Consider the following 25,994-nt stretch of genomic DNA (forward strand, 5'->3'; position numbering starts at 1 on the left):
CATAGTAAGCAGTTGTTTCCCAGCTGGCCACCCTCACTTGTCTGAGAATGAGCACCATCAGTCTGGAATGGAGCACCATTTCTGTTGGTGATCATTTTGACCCACAGCATCTCACAAGGCAGGCCTGCTGAACAAGCTAGTAGTTTCCAGTTCATACCTCACAGTTTACTATGGACAGTTTAGTATGGACAGATGGGCAGAATCCAGCGGTATGAGATTTAACACATCCAAGTGCCAGGTTCTGCACATTGGCCACAGCAACCCCATGCAGAGCTACAGGCTGGGTTCAGAGTGGCTGGAGAGCAGCCAGGCAGAGAGGGACCTGGGGGTACTGGTCGATGTTAGGCTGAACATGCGCCAGCAGTGTGCCCAGGCAGCCAAGAGGGCCAATGGCATCATGGCCTGCATCAGAAACAGTGTGACCAGCAGGAGCAGGGAGGTCATTCTGCCCCTGTAGACTGCACTAGTTAGGCTACACCTTGAGTCCTGTGTCCAGTTCTGGGCCCCTCAGTTTAGGAAGGATGTTGAATTGCTGGAATGAGTCCAGAGAAGGGCAGCAAAGTTGGTGAGGGGCTTGGGACACAAGCCCTATGAGGAGATGCTGAGGGAGCTGGGGTTGCTTAGCCTAGAAAAGAGAAGGCTCAGGGGCAACCTTATTGCTCTCTACTACCTGAAGGGAGGTTGTAGACAGGCGGAGGTTGGTCTCTTCTCCCAGGCAATCAGCACCAGAACAAGAGGACACAGTCTCAAGGTGCACCAAGGGAGGTTTAGGCTGGAGGTTAGGAAGAAATTCCACACAGAGAGAGTGATTGCCCATTGGAATTGGCTGCCTGGGGAGGTGGTAGAGTCACCATCATTGGAGGAGACTTGATAGGGTGCTTGGTGCCATGGTTTAGTTGATTAGGTGGTATTGGATAATAGGTTGGACGTGATGATCTTGAAGGTCTATTCTATTCTATTCTATTCTATGCCTGAGCCCCTTTACTCTGCTTATGATCCTATAGCATCCCTTTTTATAGATACACATCTCTTGAGGTCAGCAGGAAGATTAAAGCATATAATGCCTCTTGGAAGCTTAATTTCTCAGTAACAGCCCAAGGGAAAGTGACATTAAAGACCACTGGAATGTTCCTTAGCACCCAAGAATCCTTGTACACTCCTTTTTTGTCACCACATCTCTAGTTAGTGGGGTGATAAGCAGAGCTGATAGTGCGGGGAAGCTTTCATTTCTGGTATCTGTGCCACCATCTGTAACAGGTAAGTAGATGTCCTCCAAAAGTATTAGCACCCCTTTCCCCAAAGCTCAGTGACTGACAAAAAACAAAAGAAACAAGATCTGGCATTTGCTAGGCTGATTTAGGAAGTAACAGTGCTGATCAGAAAATGCATTTTTTAATATGATTAAAGTCTCACCAGTGGATTTCAACTCAAGGTTTAATTTGCTTCTCACTAGACTTTTGGTAACACCCTCTTTGCAAAGAGTAATTAAAAAATTCATTAGTGGGGATGGTAACCTCTTCTTCTCTTTCAATCAATGTTGTGAGGTAATGTAGCCTGGAGCTTTGCATACCTTGGCACTTGTTATAAAAGAGAGTATTTCTAATAAGATTTGCATTTATTGAGACTACTGTGGCTGCCCCAGTGCTGATCTTCTTGAAGTTAAAGGGAGAATTCTTACTGACCTGATATAGGTTCTGACCCAAACAGCAGGACATCTTGAAATAAAAAGCAGCCTTACAGCATTCCTCATTTTACTGAGATAAGAAATAACCTCAGATCAGCCTTTCTCACAGCATTTGCTCTTACCTGGCTATACACTGCACATTCTCAGTGACTCACACAAACACTTGGCATGGATATTCTAAAGTAAGTGACTTCTGTACGAAACATATATGATAAAAGGCACAAGTGAAGGCACTCAGTTTAGGACAAATACAGGCTTCTCAGTAAATTAGTGCTTTGTTTTAGCAGCTGGCCATGGCTCTGTAATTTTGGATCCCTAATGTATGTTTTCCCTGTTAAGCATAACTGTGTAAATAGAGGCAAACTGAGTTGCATGTGTGTCTCTCATGATGTGCATCCATTGCACTCCTTTCCCTGACCAAGTAAAGCTATCAGAGAAAGATTTGATCACATGAGGTGTCCTTTATGCTGTGGTATTCTACCTCAATATGAAGAAAGAATTTGAGGGTTTAACTGCTCTAACTGTACAGCCATCTGATTTAAACCAGAGTATTCCATCCAACTAGAAAGTATAACTACTGGCAGACATTGTGGAATGGAACAGGCACTATGGTGTCCTCTGCCTTATTGAGGTCCTTGGTGTGGACATCATGCATGTTCTTGTTACCTTCATAGATGTCGTTTCCTTTCATGGAACTATGTTTTTGATGTGCTTTTGAAGGATTTGCTTTCTTCAGCCGATAGACCCTACACAAAGCTGCCCAGCATTCTGAAAACTAAAACAATTTCCCTGCTGAATTTACTCACACACTTAAATCATAGAATCATAGAATTGTTAGGCTTGGAAGGGACCTCAAGGATCATCTAGTTCCAACCACCCTGCCATGGGCAGGGTCACCTCACACTAGATCAGTTGCTCAGAGCCACATCCAGCTTGGCCTTAAAAACCTCCAGGATAGAGAAGATGATAAGTAAAGACAGCAGTCTGAGTACTTCTGATGATGTAAATTGAACACAGCTGTGTGAAATGTCTTTCTTCTTAGGGTATATTCTAGTGAGAAGTAGAAGCACCTGGTGTGTGATTTTCACTCCTCTTTATCTCTTTGAGAAAGATAATTGGGTAGTTTCAGAGAACTTATAGAATAGAATAGAATAGAATAGAATAGAATAGAATAGAATAGAATAGAATAGAATAGAATAGAATAGAATAGAATAGAATAGAATAGAATAGAATAGAATGGAATGGAATGGAATGGAATTGAATTAACCAGGTTGGAAAAGACCTTTGAGATCATCAAGTCCAACCTATCACCCAACACTATCTAATCAACTAAACTATGGCACCAAGCATCCCATCCAGTCTCTTAAACACCTCCAGTGATGGTGACTCCACCACCTCCCTGGGCAGCCCATTCCAATGACCAATCACTCTTTCTGTGACAAACTTCTTCCTAACATCCAGCCTAAACCTCCCCTGGTGCAGCTTGAGACTGTGTCCTCTTGTTCTGGTGCTGGTTGCCTGCGAGAAGAGACCAACCCCTTCCTGGCTACAACCTCCCTTCAGGTAGCTGTAGACAGCAATAAGGTCTCCCCTGAGTCTCCTCTTCTCCAGGCTAAGCAACCCCAGCTCCTTCAGCTTCTTCTCATAGGACTTGTGCTCAAGACCCCTCCCCAGCTTTGTTGCCCTTCTCTGGACACATTCCAGCAAGTTCCATCTTTCCTAAACTGAGGGGCCCAGAACTGGACACAGTCCTCAAGGGGTGGCCTAACCAGTGCTGAGTACAGGGGCAAAATGACCTCCCTGCTCCTGCTGGCCACACTATTCCTGATTATTATTGCTCTTACAAAGTTGAAGGAAGCAAGCAAAATTACCTGGTTCAACTATTGAATAATTTTCTTGGCTTCCAGCATTTCCTCCTTTTTTTTCCTCTGTGTGTGTGTATTGTGGTGGCTTTGTTGTTGGTGCTGTTGTTGTTTTGTTTGTTTATTTTTCTACTTGTTAGTTTTAGTTGTGGTTTTCTTTTCTTTCTTTCTTGTTTTTGGTTGGGTTTTTTCTTTGCTTGTTTGGGTTTCTTGGTAGGGTGGGGTGTTTTTTTAATGAATAATTTAAATTGCTTTCATCTCAGTTCATATGGGGACATTTTATGTAGTAATTTTTTGTCATGTCTGTCTGGAGTGCTTTTGGTTTTGCAGTTTTTTTCTGGAGCTGATTATGCCAGAGATGCATACAATACCTGCCATATAGCATATCACAGAGTTTTTCACCTGCAGTGAAGGAAAAGAGGAATCAGTAGCTTCACTGGAGCTAAGCACTGGATTTTATAGAGGCACATATGGATACATAATTGTTTTAACTATCACAAGTCTTTCTGAATGAAGGCCTATTTTTCACTCTTAGTAAAATAGCCAGACTGGTCTCCACTCATGAGCCAAGTCACACACTTTTATTTCTATTGTGAACAAGAAAGAGCTTACAAACAAAGATTTAATTCTTTAGCTGAATAAATAGTTTCTTGGCAGCGATTATAAAGGGTGCAAAATTCCTATTATGCTGTGATTATAATTGTAATTCTCACTGAATCATCAGCTTCTGCAGCAAGGACTGGTATTTTTTAATAATGAAGAACTGAATTTTTAGCCTGGAACAGCCATCCACCCCGTGCTGCAGAAGTGTATCAAGTACACAGCTAATGGGAGTGAGTAATTTTCTACATTGCCACTGTTCCTGTGTAGTTTGGGAACAGGAAATATGTCTATAAATGACAAAGCTGCTTATAGCGAATACATAATTCAATACACTCAAGCGTTAACTTTGTTTCCAAATTATCCAGAGATGACATATTGGGATTTATTTATTTCTTTTAAATTACCCATTTTAGAAAAATCTGCTGCAAGACATGAGGATGAATAAGTTTGGTTATGCCAATACCTAATTAATATCCAATTTATTAGCCTAATCAGTTCCTCCTATTTCTGGACTGCATGCAAATATCTCTTGGATTCAGAGGTGTCTGTGCTAGAAACTAATTTTTTGCCTGGTTTAAAATGTACTGCTTTCAGTTGATGTTGCCAGTGACTGTCTTCAAAGAACATGCAAGGGAAACAGCTGTGACAGGCACAATAAGCCAGCAAAGCTGTTCTGACCAAATACTTGGAAACACTATTTTAAGGTATTCCTTTAGCTCTTTTTAATCCACCCCTCTGCCTATTGTGCTCTTCTAGACACAGTCACCCCATCAGCCAACTGAATGCAAGTAGTCAGTCTGGCAGATTTGATCCATTCCTGCAGGTTTCACTAATCCAAAGAATTGAGCAAAGTCGTGAGGAAATTGTCAAGACTGATACCTGGCTATCATCATGGCATATATTAGGGCATATCCTTTGAAGGCAATATTTGAAGTTCCAGAACCTAGCATTCTTCAGCACATTGTTATCAACTAGCTTCATACCTGCTGCATCTGAGATGCTGCAGCATTGTCACAAACTTACTGACAGCTTTTTTGTTTGTTTGTTTGTTTTCAAATACTGACTTCTGAAAGAGCCTGAAAAGTATCCAGGACAGCTGGGGACCCCTGGAAATGCATTAATTCTTTATCTGTCTTTTAAAACAATGTTGGATTGACATTAAAAACAATACTCTTCCAGGAGGCCCAGTGTTAGAATGTGGCCTCAAGCCATGACCATCCTTGGGTATGGAGCAGAAAAGGAGCAGCACATGTATACCTGGAAGCTGTGTTATTAAAGGAATCTGATCAGCTGAGCCAATATGTCTCTTGGAGATTCAGAGCAGAACATAGAGGAATGTTCTGCACCAAATCACTCCTCCTCACACCTACGCTCTCTCACCAGACCTCTTTTAGGAAACAACAGCCACAGCTATGTTCCTTCACTTTTTTATACTTAGACACTGTACAAAGGCATGGAGGTCCCTGCCCCAGTGCTGCTTGGAGTTAGCAGGGGGTTTGCAACAAATCCCAGGAGATGGGAAGATTCTTTGCATCTCCTCTGTTTCCCTCCCCTCCTCATGCATACATATATGCACAATCAAGTCTTTGATGGGACGTGAATTTATAGTGCATTGGAACAGTGTGTGGTTTGTACAGAAAGTGATAATACAGATTTCATTAGCTTGATCTTGCTTTCTGTGTTAAAATGGAGTATGTTTAAATTATTATCGTGGCATTTCTTCTCTATTTGCTGTGTATGTATCATAAATAATAATACAATGAGTTTTCAAATGTCTTTTCTGGTGGTTATTAGGCTCTGAAGCCAAATGGGAGTGCTCAGTGGAAGACTAACAATAACTTTATTGTTATAGTGCATTTAATTCCAAGCAAATCTGAAATCTAGATGACTTTACAAATTTTACTGCTTTCGCCCATCCTGCAAATGCAGACACTCCTTGTACATGGCTGTTAACTAACAGTTCAGAAAACCACAAGGCAGCTAATTGAACAGAAATCCATTTAACCTTATCTAGTCAGCCAAAGTTTAAAAAGTGTGTGGTCTTGGCTAGTTGTGCCAGCTTCTCTTAGTGAAAAGCTAATCAGCTTACTGTCCACCTGTGTGATCAGCTGGGCTAACACACAGTTAGGATGAGAGAAATGTAGGCAGTCTCTTTTACAGGACAATATGGTTTTGAACTAGGTGGAGCCAGCTCTAAATATCTCACCTGGCTGTTACAGCTAGAGAAGCCAACTGGCTTCACTTGCAGCTGTGTTTTTTCATTTTCCCCTTACAAGTGCCTTGTATTTATCTCTGCAAATCAAGGCAAGAAAATGCCAGAGGGCAGGACATCTCAGGGGCATATTTATAAAAAAATCCAGTTAATTCTACATTTCTTTGCAGATATGAAGAAGCAAAGATGTAGTTTCAATGTTACGTTTCTCAATGTAACAGAGGATGTTGGCTAGCTAAGGAGATCTCAGTGTGCCAAATAGTATCAAACAAAAAGCAGGGAAACTGGGAAAACGGAAGAGAAAAGATGAGAGGTTCCAAGAAGACTTGAAATTAGAAGAGCTGAGATTCAATTAATCCTTTTGAACCAAAGAGCTTCCTGCCCTCCAAATGTGCTCCAGTATACCTCTGGTTCCAGATTGTGACAATGGGGAATTTCTGTGACCTGTACTGCACCTAAAGGTTAAGCAACTCTGAGAAACTATGCATGGACTCGTTAAGACTCAGCTGCATGTTTTCTTTGCCTGGATAAAGCTAACCCAGGGCTACGGCAGGGTTGCATGGAAGGGAGAAAGGGTTATTGTTAAGGATCCCAGTGAGATTCAATTTGTCACTCTTAGGGAAGATTCTGTACTCCGATTACTGCAAATTGAAAAAGCTGATGAAAAATTCCCTGAAATTTTGGCACAAACTCACACAAAATTAGAATCCTGAAACTTACAGCAAAGGCTGTTCAAAGACACCAGGGGCAAAATTAAGGAAAGTGCAAACTGAAAAAATATGCACAAAGGTAACCTAGAGATTCACTGTGATTTAAGACAGCATGGGAGTCAGGTTTATTTTTTTTAGAGAACAGAAGCTGAAAATTTCTGTACTGATCAGCCTCATGAAAATGGAACTGAGGAGTAATAAAGACCTGGCTGCACTAAACTCAAACACACAAATAAATATGCAATGTATTTAGTTATAGCCAGTAAAAGGTGTATGTCAGTGTTTATCTAAAAGCCCTGTGTAGAGAAACTATGGGGAAAAGATCCCTTCTTTAGCTTCACAAAAATTTGGGGAGGTGTGTATTAGGTATGTTCTGTTCAGTCACATGAGCAGAGAGACTGTTGGGAGATTAAGCTAAATCTAAGCTTTTTAAAAGTCTGTTTTGGTTTTTTGTTTTGTTTTGTTTTGTTTTGGGGGGGGTGTTGTTGTTGTTTGCTTTTTAATCTAAACCCAAGAAATTTGATTCTTGATATGTCAGAGCAATAAGTATTGTCTTAGTACCTCACCAGAAATTCCCTATCTCCTAGTTAATCAAATCAGTATTCACAAAGCTAATATTCAGTTCACAGAACCTTCCATCAGGCATTGAGGCATTGATGCTCCTTCCACCAGCACCCTGGATGGATCATTGTGCTAGGGACCTTAGCCAAGGGATAGTGTCCCACAGCCCTGCCACAGACCACAGCCTGAGTTCAAGACATGATTCAGCATCCATGAGCACATGTGCTTGAAAGTATCATGGGTTAGCTAGTTTAAAGGGTGGTGTGGCAAGTAACTCTGACCACAGGATAAGTCTTCTTATGCAATCACTAGGATGTGGAAATTAATGGGAGAAAATTGGGGGGGGGGTTTAGCTGTGGTAAAAGAAGGGCTTTCCTTCAGCATTCCAATGCCATCACTCAAGACCTTTTGCATTTTTAGAGACTCTCCTTTTGTTTTCATTGCAGAGGAGCACTGTCTGGACAGTTGCTCAGCTCAGGGCTTTCTCTACAGAGTGGGACAAACAAGATGGAAAACTACGTATTTAGAACGATGTGTATAAATGTGTACAAAACTTTGATCTACTTCCTATAGTCCTTCACAAGATGCATTTCCCAAGGGGGAAACTCCTGAGTCCTGTGAGAAATAGAAAAGAAATAGCATTCATGTAGTGGGATTTTAGACTGTTTAATGAGGATTTCTAAATCTTATTTTGGTGGGGGTTTGTTTGTTCGTTTTTATTCAGGACTACTAAATCCCTAAAAGACATTTTAAAGACATTGTCTGCAAACTAATGCAATGGCAGATTACAAATTCAGGTGTCCAACTAATATTGCCAGAAGCTCAATCTTTAGAGGACCCAGTACAGTTCAGAACATGTGATTTTCATGCTGTGTATACATTTGATTAACTTTATTACTATTAACTTAATTAATACTTAATTAAAATGTAATTATTACTATTAACTTTATTAATATTAACTTTATTACTATTCAAGTTAAGGTGGTGTCTAGTGCATGGTAGGAGAAATGCTTCATATTTCATTGAAGATAAATGTGTGGGGATATGTTTATTCTCATATAAAAAAAAGTCATTATTGGCTTAAAATCAGGACTTTGAAGTTTCTGTTCATTTGCCTGGTTGCTGAATTCAGATGTCATGGACAAAGCTTCTTCTAACTTGCCTCTGATGCTGCTGGCAGTTGTCCCTTTACCTCTTTATTTCCACCACCTTGCTTAGACTGCCATTTCTCCTTTGTTTCATGAGTCTCTACTCTGTACCTGGTTCCACTTTACCTTAGTGCTTGGCTTTTAAACTACCTCCCTGGGGATGCTCATCTGATGTTCTTAACAAATAAAGTCTAGTATTCTGTGAAACTCACATGCCTCTGGGTTTAACCACAGACTCTGATCATGGTCAAACTTTTTCTTAGATTCGTTAACCTTTTTCCAGGGGCTTGTTCCTTTTGAAAAAACCCAAACCACTGCTTACTTCCATTATCAAGGACCACAGGAGCCCAATGCCTTCATGACATTTTCATAGAAAACAGTTTGCAGCAACAGTTTCTAAATCCAAGCAATTTACAAGCCTTGTAAGAAATTCTCAGGATGTGCATACATGCAAATCATATACAGAAAAACTTTCTGACTACATATAATGCTCTTACATTTGTCTTGGTTTAGCCTTAGGTCCTGTATTACCTGTAGTATTCATACAAGTTTTAACTTACCTTTAGCAATTTTGCTTACAGCTCTCTCTCCTACAGTGCAAATGTTGTCACACAATTTCATTTTTATCTGCTGTGTGCACACATTTTGCCATTTTTTGTGTATCTGCCACAATCATCTGTTCCAATAAGTACAGTATCATTTAGGTCTGACTCATTAACTATGCAGTCATTTCAGTTCCACTTGGTTTTGCTCTTAGTAAAGCTGAGCAAATAATTTACATCTAATACTTTTATCTTCTTTTTCCTCCTGGGAAATCTATGACGAGATTGCTTTTATTTCTCAATTGTCAATGATTTATACTTTTCCAGCACTGACTAGTTCATTTTTCCACTATATGGATTAATTACAGTTATCCTAAACAGAAATTAATTTCCTTCCCTCTATGATTAGTCAGCGAGGTCAGGTTGCCTTGTTTTAGATCCCAGGGCTGTGCCGTGCACAAGTATTCTTTACTTGTAGAAACGAAGATGCTAGTTCCAGTAAAGTGGACAGCTCTTGAACATTTAGAGAACACACATCTGTGTCTTTCCAGGTAAATGGATTGTGTTTTGGTTAATATTTTCATTCACATCCATCCTGTCAGACTGTGAGGGGTCTAACAGTGCAGCAAGGAAGTGAGGTCTTGTTTTGTACATCAGTGTATGAGGCTATTTTGCATATCAACAAAAAGTTTGAGTGACACAAAATTCAAGATCCAAGTGGAAATCTCAGATGTCCACCCTCCCTCAAACAAGTCCAGAGAAATCAAGGTCAAGCTACAGGTGTTGGTTCAGGCAACGCCAGGATGCAAACAGGATGTATCCGCCTTCACAAAAGACCAATATCTGTCTCTGCTGCCCTTAAAGAAGCCCAACAGTGTCATTATTTTGCCTCACCATCCTCTCCTGACTTCCCAGGAGAAGGAGAGCAACGTCTTCTTAGTGGTTGTCCTGAAGGCAGCACACCAGGAGAACTATTCTGGTCTGCTTGTGAGCAAATCAGAAACAAAACTGGATGTTTGTAAACTTAGCCAGATATTTCTCCTGGCAATTTCAGAGTGAGTTTGGGGTATCATTCTGAAGGCACTGTTCTAACTATCCCTTTAGTAGGGCACAGTCTGTCCGTTGCAGATGAAGTGCTGGCCTTCTCTCATCTTCATGTTTTTATGAAGACCAAATGAGTTGTGTCTTCTCTGGACGTGAGGAATAGTTTAGTTAGTTTTAAGGTAATTGTTTAAAAGGAAAAAGGAATCTGGTCATAATAGAAGCACCTACAAGGTGATGGAGCTTAACTTGCAAATGACTGACCAAAATCTGTTTAGTTAGTTTTAAGGTAATTGTTTAAAAGGAAAAAGGAATCTGGTCATAATAGAAACACCTACAAGGTGATGGAGCTTAACTTGCAATGGCTGACCAAAATCTGCAAACAAATACATGACAAATACAATGACTTTAGAGGTGTTCAACAGCACTGAGATTTTCTGAACTGATCTTCTTCATCCAGGCCCATTCTCTGGCCCTGACAGCCTCTGGACTCACTCCTCAGGTAGCAGTCCCAGCTATTAGGTGTTAGGGTGATATTAGACCTGTAAATGGCATAGAAACAATTTGAAATCTCCTGAGAGGGCACCTTTATGCCTCTTAGAGTAGATTTGCATGGCTCAGTTAATGAGCCAGTAATATCTCAAAATCTAAGGAGAAAAAAGGGTGAAGGCAGAAGTATAGACCTTGTCAACCATGGGTGCAGGAACTGACATCACTTTCATCTTTAAAACTGGGGCTTCTGTCATAATTTGGGGTAGTCTTGAGAAAAATAGTGTGGTTCTTCAACACTCATCCTCAATTTCCATGGCTTTAAGGCCAGACAGTGGGCAGGTTCATGGTGTGATAGGTCCTTATTGGCAAGTGTCCTTATTTTATAGCTGCCATCTCTTAAGAGGGTAGCATGTGTTCTTACCACCAACCTCTTAATTGGGTAGTCATAGTTGTCATACCATAAAAATGATGCCTCTGATGGAGCTGTGCCTTCTATTAGCACCCCAATGTCTATGGCAATGAATCTGACCAGATATTTCTATTGAGCTTTTGTACTGGCCTGGCTCACTGAAGCTGGCAAAACTGTAAGAGAAATTAATGCATCTAGGTCTGTGGTCTGCATCGAGAACTGTATTTTCCTTCAGGCCCCACCCCAGCATACAGCAGACAGGAGGAAATTATATTGTCTACTTGATAATTTACTCTAGGAAAATGTTTTGAGTGGAAACACTCAGCAAAAGATTTGTCTTCCTTATTCAGCTGTTAGGTATTCTCTGTTCTCTGCAGAACATGGTAATATTGTGGGGTGATTTCCTCACTGTCAGCTTACAAAAATACCACATTCATTTGTTGTAGTTGGAGTGGCTCTGCTGGGAACTCTTCCAAAGCAGTCAAATACCTACAAGGACTGACTTGGCTGCTTGGCTTACTACATGCACTCTAAATATGGCAGGGTGAGATGTATTAGAACATACCAGCCTAGTCACCATCTCCCTGTTCTTGTGCTCTTCATAGTAAAATCAATGCACATTGTGCTCTCGGGCTGGGGCTATTTTTAGGTGCTATTTTTCCACTCAGTCTGCAGCTGTTTTCAGTCACAAGCTTCTTTAACTAAGACAAATACACAGTCCTTGGCAAAGAAGAGGTTGTAAAGAGGACAGAAGTGTGCACATGAATCTTGTGCCTGCCCCGCAGAGTTTTATGTAGGAGGGTTCAGAGGGGAGTCAAAGGACCCTCATGTCCTGGGATGCCATAGCCAACACTCACCATCGTGATTAACCCCTGCCTTCAACCCTCTTCTAGAATGTCCAATGAAGGGCAGGCTTCTCAGGGCAGAAGAATGTGGGAGGAGGAGAGCTGGAAGGCTACCAGACTCAGCATTATCTGCGATGCTTCCCTGTGAGATACACAGTCACAGTCATTTCTGAGCCTTCTACCTTTAATATGCACAAGCTCCTTCAGCAGACATGTAATCCCAGTCAGCCCTACTGCATTCTTGTAATTTCCTCCTTCCCTCTCCACTTTGGAGAATGGAGAGAATGGAAAGAATGGGAAAAGTTATCACATGGGACATCCCAGAAATAGCTGGTCTCTTGAGTAGGAGCATTAACTTTTGGAGCATTTCCTAAACTCTGCAAAGCACAAGAGATGAAGTTTCCTTAAGTTACAGAAAAAAATGCTTTATTCTTTCAAAAGAAATTAGTGAGAAATTACTGCTCCCACTTGGTCTCAAGCCAGCAGGACAAGTCCACAAGACCAGGGCTGCATCTCTCTGTCTTCAGTGTGGGAACAGCATGATTGAACCTCCTCTTAAGAGCAGGAGAGAAGAGTTTGATACAATTATGTCCTGTTTCGTAAGATGATGTTAATGCATATTAGGATACATTCAAAGTCAAGCACATAACAGTAGCAATTCAACTGCTTTTAATGTTTGTCAGGTTCAAGTGATGGGGAAAAGAGGAAGGGAGTAATCATATCATCTGAAGCCTACTCCTGTGCATCACCCTTGGAATCTTCACTGTCTACTACGTAAACAGATATGGTACTGAGAAGACATAAGTCTCGAGATGTTTCCTAACCTTTAATCACAGAATCACAGAATCAACCAGGTTGGATGAGATCTCCAAGATCATCAAGTCCAACCGATCACCCAGCCCTAACTAATCAATTAGACCATGGCACTAAGCATCTCATCCAGTCTTTTCTTAAACACCTCATACAAACCATGAACACTGAGAAGTTATACCCCTCCTCATAAGTTTCTCATGTCATACACCACCACGGTTTTGCTGGTGAACATAAGGAGATAGGCAGGCAATATCTTCATTTCTCCATCATGAGATTCAATTAATCTAAGTAACATCACTGAAATAATGGGAATAGTTCGGTGGATATAGAATCATAGAATCAATAAGGTTGGAAAAGACCTCAATGATCATCAAGTCCAACCTGTCACCCAACATCTCGTGACTAACTAAGCCATGGCTTCAAGTGCCACATCCAATCCTTTTTGAACACCTCCAGGGATGGTGATTCCACCACCTCCCTGGGCAGCACATTCCAATGGCCAGTTACTCTTTCTGTGAAGAATTTTCTCCTTGCCTCAAGCCTAAACTTCCCCTGGTGCAGCTTGAGACTGTGTCCTCTTGTTCTGGTGCTGGTTGCCTGGGAGAAGAGACCCATCGCCTCCTGGCTACAACCTCCCTTCAGGTAGCTGTAGACAGCAAGAATAGAATAGAATAGAATAGAATAGAATAGAATAGAATAGAATAGAATAGAATAGAATAGAATAGAATAGAATAGAATAGAATAAGGTCTCCCCTGAGCCTCCTCTTCTCCAGGTTAAACAACCCAAGTTCCCTCAGCCTCTTCTCGTAGGGCTTGTGCTTGAGACCTCTCACCAGCCTTGTTGCCCTTCTCTGGACATGTTCAAGTGCCTATGCTTGAGAGAGCCTATGCTAGAGAGCATATGTGCTATGCTTGAGAGCAAATGTTGGAGAGATTGGGAGCCCAGACTATAAAATTCCAGCTGACCTCCTGCATCCAGCACAAGGCACACTTCTCACATGGGATAAGGGTTAGAGTGTCTTGTAAATATGACAAGGCTTTATTCTGTGACAGAGGCCTTTCACCATGAGGCTGATACAACTGAAACGAGTATCATTTTAGCCTTTTCTGTTTTCACTAAGCAGTATGCTTACTAGTGTCACTACAGGAAAAGCTAGTTAACTCTGGTGGTAATTAAAAAAAGCTGTCCCATGAGAGTCATTTATGCTTGTCTTTTAACTCACATTGTTGAAAAATTAGCTTTTAGTAGAGTTTACAGTTTTGTTGTTTAATATGGAAACTTTCTTACACGGATCTCACATCGCCCATTAGGAGAAGTGCTGCCACCCTCCATGTGGGCTGTGTAAATCACAGGTGTGAAGTGCCTCAATGTCCTATGCTACCAAGTTTTTTACTGGGTTTTGTATGAAAATGAAAGAAAGACACTCCTTTGTATTTCACATGTGTGAGTTTCCCTGTTTTTATTAAAATTAACTTTGCTCATTTTCCAGCTAGTTTGAAATGAGGATCACCTTGTATCCTAGGAAACGCAGTGAGAATTTTATATGTGATCACATTTTTATCCATGTTATGAAAAAAGCAGATGGTAATTAGGTGCATTATTCATAGGGAAGCTTGTTGAGCACAGTGTCTGTATGGTTCCAGCTTCGATTAGAACTTGTTTGGAAGAACTACTTCATACCTTTCAATTGCCCTTCATTAAGTGTAATCATTACTCTTCTGTGGTCCCAGTGTGCTTTAATTTGAGCAAAACATCACACACAATATTAGTCAGAAAAAAAAAAAACCAGCAAATTTCTGGGGTGTCTTTCATTCTGCTTGACATCAGTGTGATCTTTCTGTCCATCTGAATTCATTATTATTTACTGAATCTGTGAATGTGCCTTGTAAGTGACCACTTGGCAGTAGGAAAAGAGCTGCCATTTTTCAGAGAGAGCACCTGAGCCTTTGGATGGGACCAATTCACCCACTTAGGTTAGTGCAAAGGATGCTGAAGGCACTCTTAGAGGCTGGGTCATTTGCATAAGAAGGGTAGTTGTCAGGATTCCTGTATCTCTGATCCTTCCACCACAGACAGAATGACATAGCAGAAAAGGCATAGTCATGTTGCAACAACAATGTGTCCACACCAGGATTTATGTCAGCTCAGCATTGCCTACTTAATTTATCTATTTAGGTGAGCCCTAAATCATGCCTGGCAAGGTGACTAGATAGCTGGTTGGCTAGGCAGAACATTTACCTCCTGTTGTAGAAGTCAGGACAGCTTCTTCAGAGCCTGGGAACCCAGGGCAGTACAGTCCTTTTGCAGAGGCTATAATAATGACATCCTCCATTTCTGACTCTCTCATGCAGTGACCAGTCTCTTCAGTACTAGGACAGAAAACTATGTTCGCCAAAGACAGTGAAAAGGTAGCTTCTAATGCCTGTGCCTTTTGCTAAAAGAAAGCCTCAGCGCCTCTTTAAACAACACATTTGATGCTCTCCTTACAACAGAATGATTTCTAGCCTACACCTGAACAACACACCGAAGACTTGCTGTCTGTCTTCTAGTTTGCAATCTCCTACTCCCAAGAAATGCATTTGGAAAGCCAAACATACATAGCTGTTCCCCTTTCCACCTTAGACATTTTCTAGACTCATCCACAATTAAGCTTTCCATATAAATAGGACACAGAGCCAGGTGGTAGTGGCTTCCCTTAGCTTCTGCAAGAAGGACAGTGGCTGTGCTTATATGGCCAGATCTATGCAGCATTCAACTGGGGTACTGCTGTTTCCGTAAGATGACAGGCCTTTGAAGCAAATAAATTTCCCAGGACATCACACTAAATATGTCCAGATCTCTGTTGGTAGTTCTGCTAAAAGCTCACTATAGTTCCCTTCTTCTCTTGTCTTTTTGTGTGTGTGTGTCTTTTTCTCCAAATGTTTCAAAATATAAGCATGGGCTTTTTGTCCTAATATTGAGTGTTCACTGTGTCCTGATGCTATTGCTGATCTCACATAAATAAGCTGATATACCATCAGCAAATACAACACACCACATTGCATTTCTTTGGGGATGCAGACACTTACCTGTCTCAGTCCAATATTCAGTTCTTGTTTCTCCAAAGTCTTTGGTAAGTGAACCCCCCTCAAATGGAATTCAGGGGTTTCCACCTGTGTAGCTTTGCCATTCAGAAGGTAGAAACACACGCAAGAAGATACAGTGGGATGATCAACAGAACTGAGTTATACCAGAGTGATTGGATGGGACACCTACCTCAAAGACTGCCTGCCATTTTAAAACCTCCATCCAGGAAACCCTGAAGCAACAACATTCTTACAGAAGTAGAAGGTCCATCTGCACTTCCATTGAGCCACACCATCCTGACTAAGGAATTTCCCAAAACTGAGTGACTGGCAAGTAGGACCCACCACACACATGTCCTGGTTTCTCACTGAAAGAAATCTTGCTAGCCTAGCCCAGCCTTGCACTTGGGCTTCCTCCAGAGACTTCTCTGTAAAAGAAACCCAAAAAGTCCTCACAGATGGCACTGAGGCTTGGAGATCTCCATATGGAAAATATTTTTGGAAAGACAAATAACTGTAACTGGGTCAGACAAGGAGATTTTTCTCCATACTGCCCCTGAAAATAAAGAATGACAAGGCTACAGTTTGTGTGCTTATGCTACACAGAGGCTTTTGTAACCTTCCACAGCACACAAAAGTGGGCAAGTAAGGATATTCAAGTTTCTATTAGCACACGTATCATTTAAGAAGATGTGTGTGAACGTGTTTAAGAGAGAGGCTGTTTAATCTTATCAGTGCTGTAGACAGCTGTTTATTTTGTGGTTAGGATATTAGCAGCTTCTACTATGTCATCTGCATTTGCATCTGAAGAAATTAATGTCAATATTTGCTATAATGACAAACTAATGCTCTTAATGTTTTCTCTCTCCTTTGCAAGAGACAATACACTTAGACAACGCCAACTGTGTCCTGCAGAAGTAGATTGCTTTCAAGTAGCCAAAAACACACTGATGTGAAGGTCCCAATAAACATGGAAAAATATACACTTGACTAAAAAAATCCATTGATGCATAGGCTTATTATTTTTTTTTCCATTTGAAAGGTTTGCCACTGAGTGATACAGTGGATAAGATGGTCCTTAAAGATCCAACATAACCGTCTTCAGCACTGGTCTCCCAGAATATATGAAATTAAAGTAATTCAAATTCTGTGCTTTTCTAATCATAAAATCCAAGAAAAAAAACAACCTACTTTTTCTATTCTTCACTTCAAATTTCCTGTGTCTCAGGTAGTCTAGCATTTAAAGTCTCCTCGTGGTTTCCAGTATAGATTTATTTCATAAATTTTCAGGCTTCTCCCATCAGAAAAGTTGCTCTCCTCTCTAATAACTCAGCTCAGGAATGACCTTAAGGCTTGTAATGAGGTGGGGGTTTTTTGGCTCACCTTCTGGTGCCTCTGGTAATGATATCTGTATGGCAGTGACCTATCAGACACACACATGTCTAAGCATAACATGCCTGTCAGTGTTCTTACTCCCTTTTCATGAGACCTCAGATGCACCTCAGGAAGGCTGAGTTTGTGTTCTTTCTCGTATGGCTTCAAACTACACATTAGCTCTGAGTTCCTAGCTGAACAGAAGCAAAAGGCAAATCAATGTGTTTGCTTGCTTGCTTCCTTCCCTTCACTAGCACCATTTTCCTAATCTCCCCAGCCTCTCCAGGTGGTGCTTCTAGCCAGTGCCATACACTGACACTTCACACCAAAGCAGGACGCTGTCCCACAAAAGCATCCATCACTACAGAGGTGACTGATGACCAAGTGCTCATGTGGGCTAAAATATTACACTCACAGAATCACACAGCCAAGCCTGGTTTAGGTGTGTATTTCCTCAAGCATCTAGTGAAGCTAAGTCCACCTCTTCCTCAGCTGCCAATAAAACAAAAAGTATAAATGGCCCTTGTTTGTGGATGTACCTGCCCTCTTTCACAGGCAGTGGCTTGTCACTGTGGAGAGCATTGATAAGAGAGGTCTATAAATTGTGTGAAGAAGAGAACAGCATCCTGTGAACAGATGTCCTGTCCTGAGGGTGATGCGTGGTATAGCTGCCAACCAAAGGCCATGCCTCACAGCACAAGTCTATGTTTCATTCAGATGCTCTCATTTAACAAAAGTCAATTTCTGAGCCCATTTGCTGTGAATAAACAAAACCAAACCCTAAAAAAACCCCCAATAACCCCACCCCCACAACAACAACAACCCACTCTGCAGCTGATTTTAGTCATAGTGATGGTGCCTTTTCAGACAAGGACTTGAAAGAGTGTGCCTGGTGAGTGCACAGGCTGCTGTTCATTTGTCCTAGTATCGGTACTCATAACTAAATCCTTAACCTCAGGTGTCAGTTTCTTTAACATCCTAAACTTTTAGCATCCTATTAATGGTCTTTTCCTGGGAAAAGAAAACCAAAACAAACCAAATGTTCTCCATCCTGGTCATCCATCCTGTGCTCCACCTACCCAGTTACCGAATCCTCTAAACCTCCTCATTACTCTTCCAGAGCAGGCATGTGTGCCTGCTGTAAGCTTTACCGGCTGAGTTGAAAATATGAAGTGAAGCAAAACAGATGGAATTTCGTAACCAATTACATGTTACAGAGGGAACTATAATGTGTAGGCTCCTCACTTTCAAACTGAACTCAGTCATCTTGCTAAGCCTCCTTTAAGCTGTGACAGATCCCCTGCAGCCCCAGAGCTCAGGGTAGAGGAGGATCCTACATGACGGAAGCATGCTGACATCCTGCTGCAGGACTAAGACCATGCTCCTGAGAACTCTAGCCAGTGGCTGTGATATAACTGCTCAACATGTCTTGTCTGAGTGAGTCTGTGCTTCTTTTAGTATTACTGATCCATTGTGGTCTAATTTTCTCTGTCTGTATGGTAGTGCTTTCCTGCTCAACCAAAAAATGGAGTAACAATTAGAGAATACTTCTTAAAACCACTAGGAGATGTTGGGTTCATGGTCAATAAGTGTTATGGGCTTAGAGAAAATGTCAAATACAGATGAGGAAATCCTATGGCAGAAAGGCATAATTAATGGGAAGAGGAACTCCCTTGGACCAGGCTTTCACTCCTTTCACAGCTGAGCTTGTGAAAATCAAAGTTTATAGTCTTCTGAAGTGAGAGAAGAACCTGGTACAAGTGAATTACAAGGCAGTAAGATCAGCACATATGAAATGAGAATTTGACTTAAAATATCAAGGGTCTGACTTTTTTTTCAGTACAGCATCTAATACCTGGGCCTCACAAAATATTACCCATGTGGATAAAAACATGGTGATGACACTGGGAATCACTCTGTAAGAAGCTGTGCAGATCATCACTTTTGACATCATTGTTAGTAAACTGAAGAAAGGACAAAGAGAATACTTGATCCTGTAGAGTGAACTCTCACTGTAGAACACACACACAATCACAGAATCACCAAGGTTGGAAGAGACCTCAAAGATCATCAAGTCCAACCTGTCACCACAGACCTCATGAGTAAATCATGGCACCAACTGCCACATCCAATCTCCTCTTGAACTCCTCCAGGGATGGTGACCCCACCACCTCCCTGGGCAGCACATTCCAATGGGCAATCACTCTCTCTATGAAGAACTTCTTCCTAACATCCAGCCAAAACTTCCCCTGGCACAGCTTGAGACTGTGTCCTCTTGTTCTGGTGCTGGTTGCCTGGGAGAAGAGACCAACCCCCACCTGGCTACAACCTCCAAAAGAAACCTGTATTACACAGGTCACTCCAGCAATCTTCTCACAACAAAGCACCTATGCCCAGTTTCCAAATACCCGACAGTTTCCTTCTCTCCCTGTTTGTATGGAAACAATTCCTTCTTCCCCCTAAAAACAATCAGCTGCCCCCAGACAGAAAGGCAGTACTAAATGATCAATAAAATACGCACAAAAATGTGTGACTTATTACATTTTATGCTTCATCCTGAAACCATTATAAAAGTTCTTACAACATGTTGGCAGTCAGTTCTAAAAAGCTGCTCTGTATTGGAGAGGGAGCATATGCACCATGTGATATGACATCTGCCACAGTAAGTAAGCTTTTAATTGAATATTTGAGGAAATAAACATGTAAAACCCATGTAACTTGATGTCAAATAAGTTATTGTTGCCTCAAGGCTTTCTTGATTTTTTCCATTTTTACTTTTGGCAGGAAAGTTTGAAATATTGTGCATATTGGAGACGGGAGCACTTCACATACAATCGTCCATCAGGACAGAAAACATAACATCGTATTATTGCTGCTACAGCAGCCTCCCTCCCCCCCACCCCCCCACCCCCAAAATCTTGGCAGTTATCAAAGTGGCATTTGGGATCTGAGATTAACAATGTCTCTGCTCACATCTAAATATATATATTGAGCACAGAGAGCAAGAAAGGGAATTGACACACATTCAATTGACTGCTGTACCAGTACCAACGAGAGATATCTTACATTACCTTTGTTTTTTCACTCTTGCAACTTTTCACAACTAGCTTTCTCTCTCCCAAATACACACATACAGGCACAGGAAGCTTGTGCAGCACAGAAAGGAACAGTGCTGATCCGTGCTTCCTTAACCTCACCATCTTTCATTGCTCCTCCTTTTCTGCTTTCCCCTGTGGACTGGCTTCAGCTGGATGGTGTGAACAGGGCGAAAGATGCACTCCCCAGCAGGGGCCATATCCCTCTCAAAAGACTCTCCTTACTCAGTTTTCAACTTCTCACTCATCTGCAGTAGTTAGTCGCTTTTTACGTCTCCAGTGAGACACCTGCCAATACAACACACTTCAGTTCAGTGGTAGGAGAACAGATTTCATTTTTCTCCCATGCATTCAGTGTCTGGTGCTGCTTTAGAGCTCACATTCTTCTTTTAGTGGCACCTGTGGGTCTCCTTGAGCAGCATGTTTGAGCTGGGATTGTTTAGCCTGGACAAGAGGAAGAGACTGGATGGGGTGCTTGGTGCCATGGTTTAGCTGATTAGATAGTGTTGGATGTTAGGTTGGACTCGGTCTCAAAGGTCTCTTCCAACCTGGTTGATTCTATCCTATCCTATCCTATCCTATCCTATCCTATCCTATCCTATCCTATCCTATCCTATCCTATCCTTGTGTTCTATTCTATTATATTCTATTTGAAATCCCAGTGCTCCTTTTCTACCCCACTCCCCCCCACATTGTCTCCCTTTCATTAGGCCAAGACAGTTCAAAATTGCACAGGAAAAATTACTCAGGCCTCCAGAGGCCACAAGGAAAGAGACAGAATTGGCTTTGCTGACAGTTTATGAAGAGATAGCAGAAATATGCTATTGAATAGCAAAACTACAATTTCCTGGGACCACCTCCTGGACTGTCTGGCCCCTGGAGGACCTTTCTGTCTCTATGGTTATAAGACTTCCAGTGCTCAGCCCCATGAGAGGCACTAGTAAAACAGCTCTCAGAAAACTGCAAAGCATCACAAGAAAAGAGCTTTGAAAAGGAAGACTGAAGGCAACAACGCTCCTATATGTTTGCACTCACTGAAGCCACGTATAATCCCAAGGAATGGAGTCCCTGGAAAAAATATCACTGTCTTGTTCAGCAAAGGAACATCAGATCTAGGAAAGAGGGTGAGTTTTTACAACATGACCATAACACTTGCCAGCTGACATGTTACATACAGGACAAGAGTGAGTCAGTAAGATGGATCTGTCTTTGCTAGCATCAGTGCCTGCTCCAGTCTCTATAAACAACACATGTCAGCGCTGGATCAATATACTTGAAATGACAGGGCTTTATGGATTTTTCAGGAGCTTTTAGGGAAAAAATGATAAAAAAAAATAATCCAGACTGTCTTCACTGCAGAGTGTCACCTGAACATGACACTTAGCTTTCTGTGGCTGCCCACAGAGAGTCTTTAACCCTAAATTTGCAGTCTTTCCAGCACAGGACGGGAAATGTTTCACTTGAAGCCTTTGATTCACTTCAGCATAAACTTATAATTGATCAATTTTCTCTGCCATAAGAAGCTAGGCTAATCAAAGCCCACCATTGTGGGCTCCAGTGCCTGATGCTCAGACTAGTCAGTTTCTCCAACAGCTGTCTTGCACCACCATGTCCCACCAGCAGCCACCTCTTAGGCCCCCTTGTCTCTCCAGTATCCATCCCATCCCATAACCTCCATGGCTGGACAAGTGTACTGACCAGCAACCTCTCTATACATGACTGGTCCCTTCTGACACAAGGCACAGGAACACCATGGCAGGCAGGCAGTTTAGGGCAAACTGGATGAACCACTTCATCTTATCAAGTGCCAGCTTTTTCACTCATCATTAAATAGTGGTGGAGTCACCATCACTGGAGGTGTTTGGGAAGAGACTGGATGGGGTGCTTGGTGCCATGGTTTAGTTGATTAGATAGTGTTGGGTAATAGGTTGGACTTGATGATCTCAAAGGTCTTTTCCAACCTGGTTTAATTCTCTTCTCTTCTCTTCTCTTCTCTTCTCTTCTCTTCTCTTCTCTTCTCTTCTCTTCTCTTCTCTTCTCTTCTCTTCTCTTCTCTTCTCTTCTCTTCTCTTCTCTTCTCTTCTCTTCTCTTCTCTTCTCTTCTCTTCTCTTCTCTTCTCTTCTCTTCTCTTCTCTTCTCTTCTCTTCTCTTCTCTTCTCTTCTCTTCTCTTCTCTTCTCTCTTCTCTTCTCTTCTCTTCTCTAATAGGAGCTGCAAGGTCACATGCTGTCAGACAATTTCAAATGGTGACACAAATTTCAGAAATGAACATAAATTCTCAGCTTCTCACATACTGTAGTTTAGAACTTTGTTTGTTGAGATCAGCTGGTAAAATTCCACTAGGGACTGCATTTAGATGAATAAGGACCTCTGCAAAGGCAGGAATGGTGTTTGCTTAGTAGAACCCAGCCCATATGACCTTGTTATTTATACTGTTATATTATACAGTTATAACTATACATTATAACGTTATATTATACAGTGATGAAACAAACTGGACAAAGTAAAGTTGAGTGCTACTTTGAGCACCAGGAAATGGACGGGAATTAAAGCACAAACACCACATCTTACATATATACTAATCCCAGTGTTACTGAACATTTTTTAATGCATTCCAAGCTTGCAACTACTATAACTTGGAGACAATTGGTCCTTTGTCATTTTGATAGAGAAACATAACAAAAGAGACATGGGAAGCCTTTTCCATCCGCCCACGTTTCCCCATTATTATCGAACTGCTCCCTTCAGCAAGTTTTGTAATGCAATTTCTGTTTCAGTTTCACCCAAATCCAACGTTTCTCGTTTCGTTATTGATTTTTACACCACCATCTATGGTGATTCAGGTTTTTTAAATTCTATGCTATTTTTAAATTATTTTTTTTTCTCAGCCCACTTCTACCACTGCTGCAGCTGTACAGAGTGGTTTGCTCTAATCCATGGATATTAAGCCATACTCCACAAGACTGGCTGGTGGTCAAAAGTTGTTCCACACTGACCAGTGCCAGCAACCTCAGAAGAAACTTAGAGTGCTGACAGCAGTTGAATTAGCACAGTAACTTTGGGAATTGCTCTTCTGGGCTACCCATATCCCTGGAATGCTAGGCTCGAATTCAAAACATGCATTTCTGCCAGAGTTTGTGAGGGATAGGAAGATTACAACAGAATATGACCCAGAAAAGTAAAGCCTTTGCTGCTCTGCAGGCACGGTTACCCAGTTAGTGTGAAAGCCAACTTGCAGAGCAGAGCTGAGAAGGAAAGAAAATGCTGGAATTTAATTTCTTGCCCAAGACTGAAAAGCAGGGCCCCTTTGAAATATTTAATCTGATAGCAAAGCATCCACAAAAATAAATGGTAGTTTAGTGTCTCTATTGATAGCAAGGAGCATAGACCAAATTTCAACACAAGTGCACTCTAAAACATGTGCTTACAAGCTTAGTTTATTGAGGGACCAAGAGTAGCATCTGTAGTAAGAGCTGGGTCTTTTGGAAAAGTACACTGCCTGCATTGCCACTTCCTTTTATCAAGTAATAGCTACTCCAGGCTCTGTCTAAAGACACATGCTGGTGAAGGAGAACAGGCATAAAGGCTTCTCTTGATCTTGAAATCTCTAGTCTTATAAAACACCATGGTCATACCTACTGCACAGCTCAGCCCAAGCCACAGAAAAAAAATTCCATTCTAGTCTCACATGGGAAAATTCCTGCCCACCTGCAACTGCAGAGTGAACAAGATTAATTTGGAAAATAAATAAAGAAATAAAATAGAGCTGAAACATTGTCTGGGTTCCTTCAGGCATAAGAAACCTGTGTGACAAGTCTTCTGTAGTGACAAAGTCACAAGCATTTGTAGAAGCCAAAAGATAATTTCCACCTTCTGTCTGTACCCACACAGAAAGATGGGAGGCAGACATGAAGTTAGCACCAGTGACTGCTCAAAAGTACTCTGAGGTTGCTGACAACTAGTTGTTCAAGGTAGCCTTTGAACTAAAGCAGCAAGTAGCATGCAGGTAGTTTTTCTTTGTACAAATCCCAATCCAGTATTTGAGAAGAAATCTAGATCCCAGAAAAGGGCCATGAGGATGATTAGAAGGCTGGAGCACCTCTCCTATGAGGACAGACTGAGGGAGTTGGGGCTGTTCAGTCTGCAGAAGAGAAGGCTTTGAGGAGACCTTATTGTGGCCTTCCAGTATCTGAAGGGGGCCTACAAGAAAGCTGGGGAGGGACTTTGTAGGGTGTCAGGTAATTATAGGACTAGGGGGAATGGAACAAAAATACAAATGGGTAGATTCAGATTGGATGTTAGGAAGGAGTTCTTCCCCATGAGGGTGGTGAGGCACTGGAACAGGTTGCCCAGGGAGGTGGTGGAAGCCCCATCCCCGCAGGTTTTTAAGGCCAGGCTGGATGTGGCTCTGAGCAACCTGATCTAGTGTGACATGTCCGCGCCCATGGCAGAGGGGTTGGAACTAGATGATTCTTGAGGTCCCTTCCAAACTTAATAATTCTATGATTCTATGATCCACAGTAGGATATTTAAATCTAGGTTTCTGCATCTGAGTTTACATGTTCAGGATTCCACCACAGTCACTGGAAACTTCCTTAAGCTTGCTATTCAGATGTATCTAAAATTCAATTGCTACATTGGGTCAGCTGAAGAGCTGTAAAGTTGCATTAAATTTTATGTTCTAAATCTGCAAGCTGGATCCCACCCTCAAGTCTCTCTGTGGCAAACAACTAGAACTGTGCATCATGAAATGAGCGTAGGAATAATGAGAGTTACTACTGGCTTTACCTTGAACAAAGAACTTGGTCATGGAAAGGCTGAAGGTGATCACACACTAATGAAACAGGCAATTCCTGCCAAAAAAAGATAAAATGAACAAACAATCCCTCCCTTGATCTGAGAGGTCAGGTTTAAGATCTTGTTACAAGGTCTGGTTTACGGCATCATGCTCAGCGTGTGAATAACTTAGAAGATGCTGCTACCAGCCACCTGGAAGCAGGAGACCGAATTACAATAGAGCTCTTTGGGTCTTGTTTTTAATCAGTCAGTGTCAAGGGAAAACACTTTCTGCATGTCTCTCTTCTGGGGCATGTGGAACAAACTTACATTTGAACTGACCTATGACAGCCACGGCTCAGTTTCAGTTTTCTGTGGAATATTAAGTCCTTCAGGTCTGTCCATATTGCAAACAGGATCAATCAGAAGGTTCACTTTTCCAGAAACTGTACACAATCCATTTGAGAAAGAAACCACGCCATGGTTCTGCAGGCTGGAGGGGGAGATTAGGGACACTCACCAGAAAATTTTGCTGGTGGGAAATACTGGAAATCAGAAATAACAATTTTAGTAATTTCAAAATTAGATTCTAATAAAAATGCCAACATATATTGTAACAGACTATTAGAAAGGAGAAGTTATTTTCATGTGTTCTTGTTTGTTGTTAAAACTTCACAGAGCTAATCTGTTTTACCTGTAAAGCAGAGACCTGCTACTGCCATTTCAGCTGATTTTATTAATAAAGTTTTTCTGAACTGAAC

This window comes from Dryobates pubescens, chromosome 9 (genome assembly GCF_014839835.1).
Source record: "Dryobates pubescens isolate bDryPub1 chromosome 9, bDryPub1.pri, whole genome shotgun sequence".
NCBI classification, from domain to species: Eukaryota; Metazoa; Chordata; class Aves; order Piciformes; family Picidae; genus Dryobates; species Dryobates pubescens.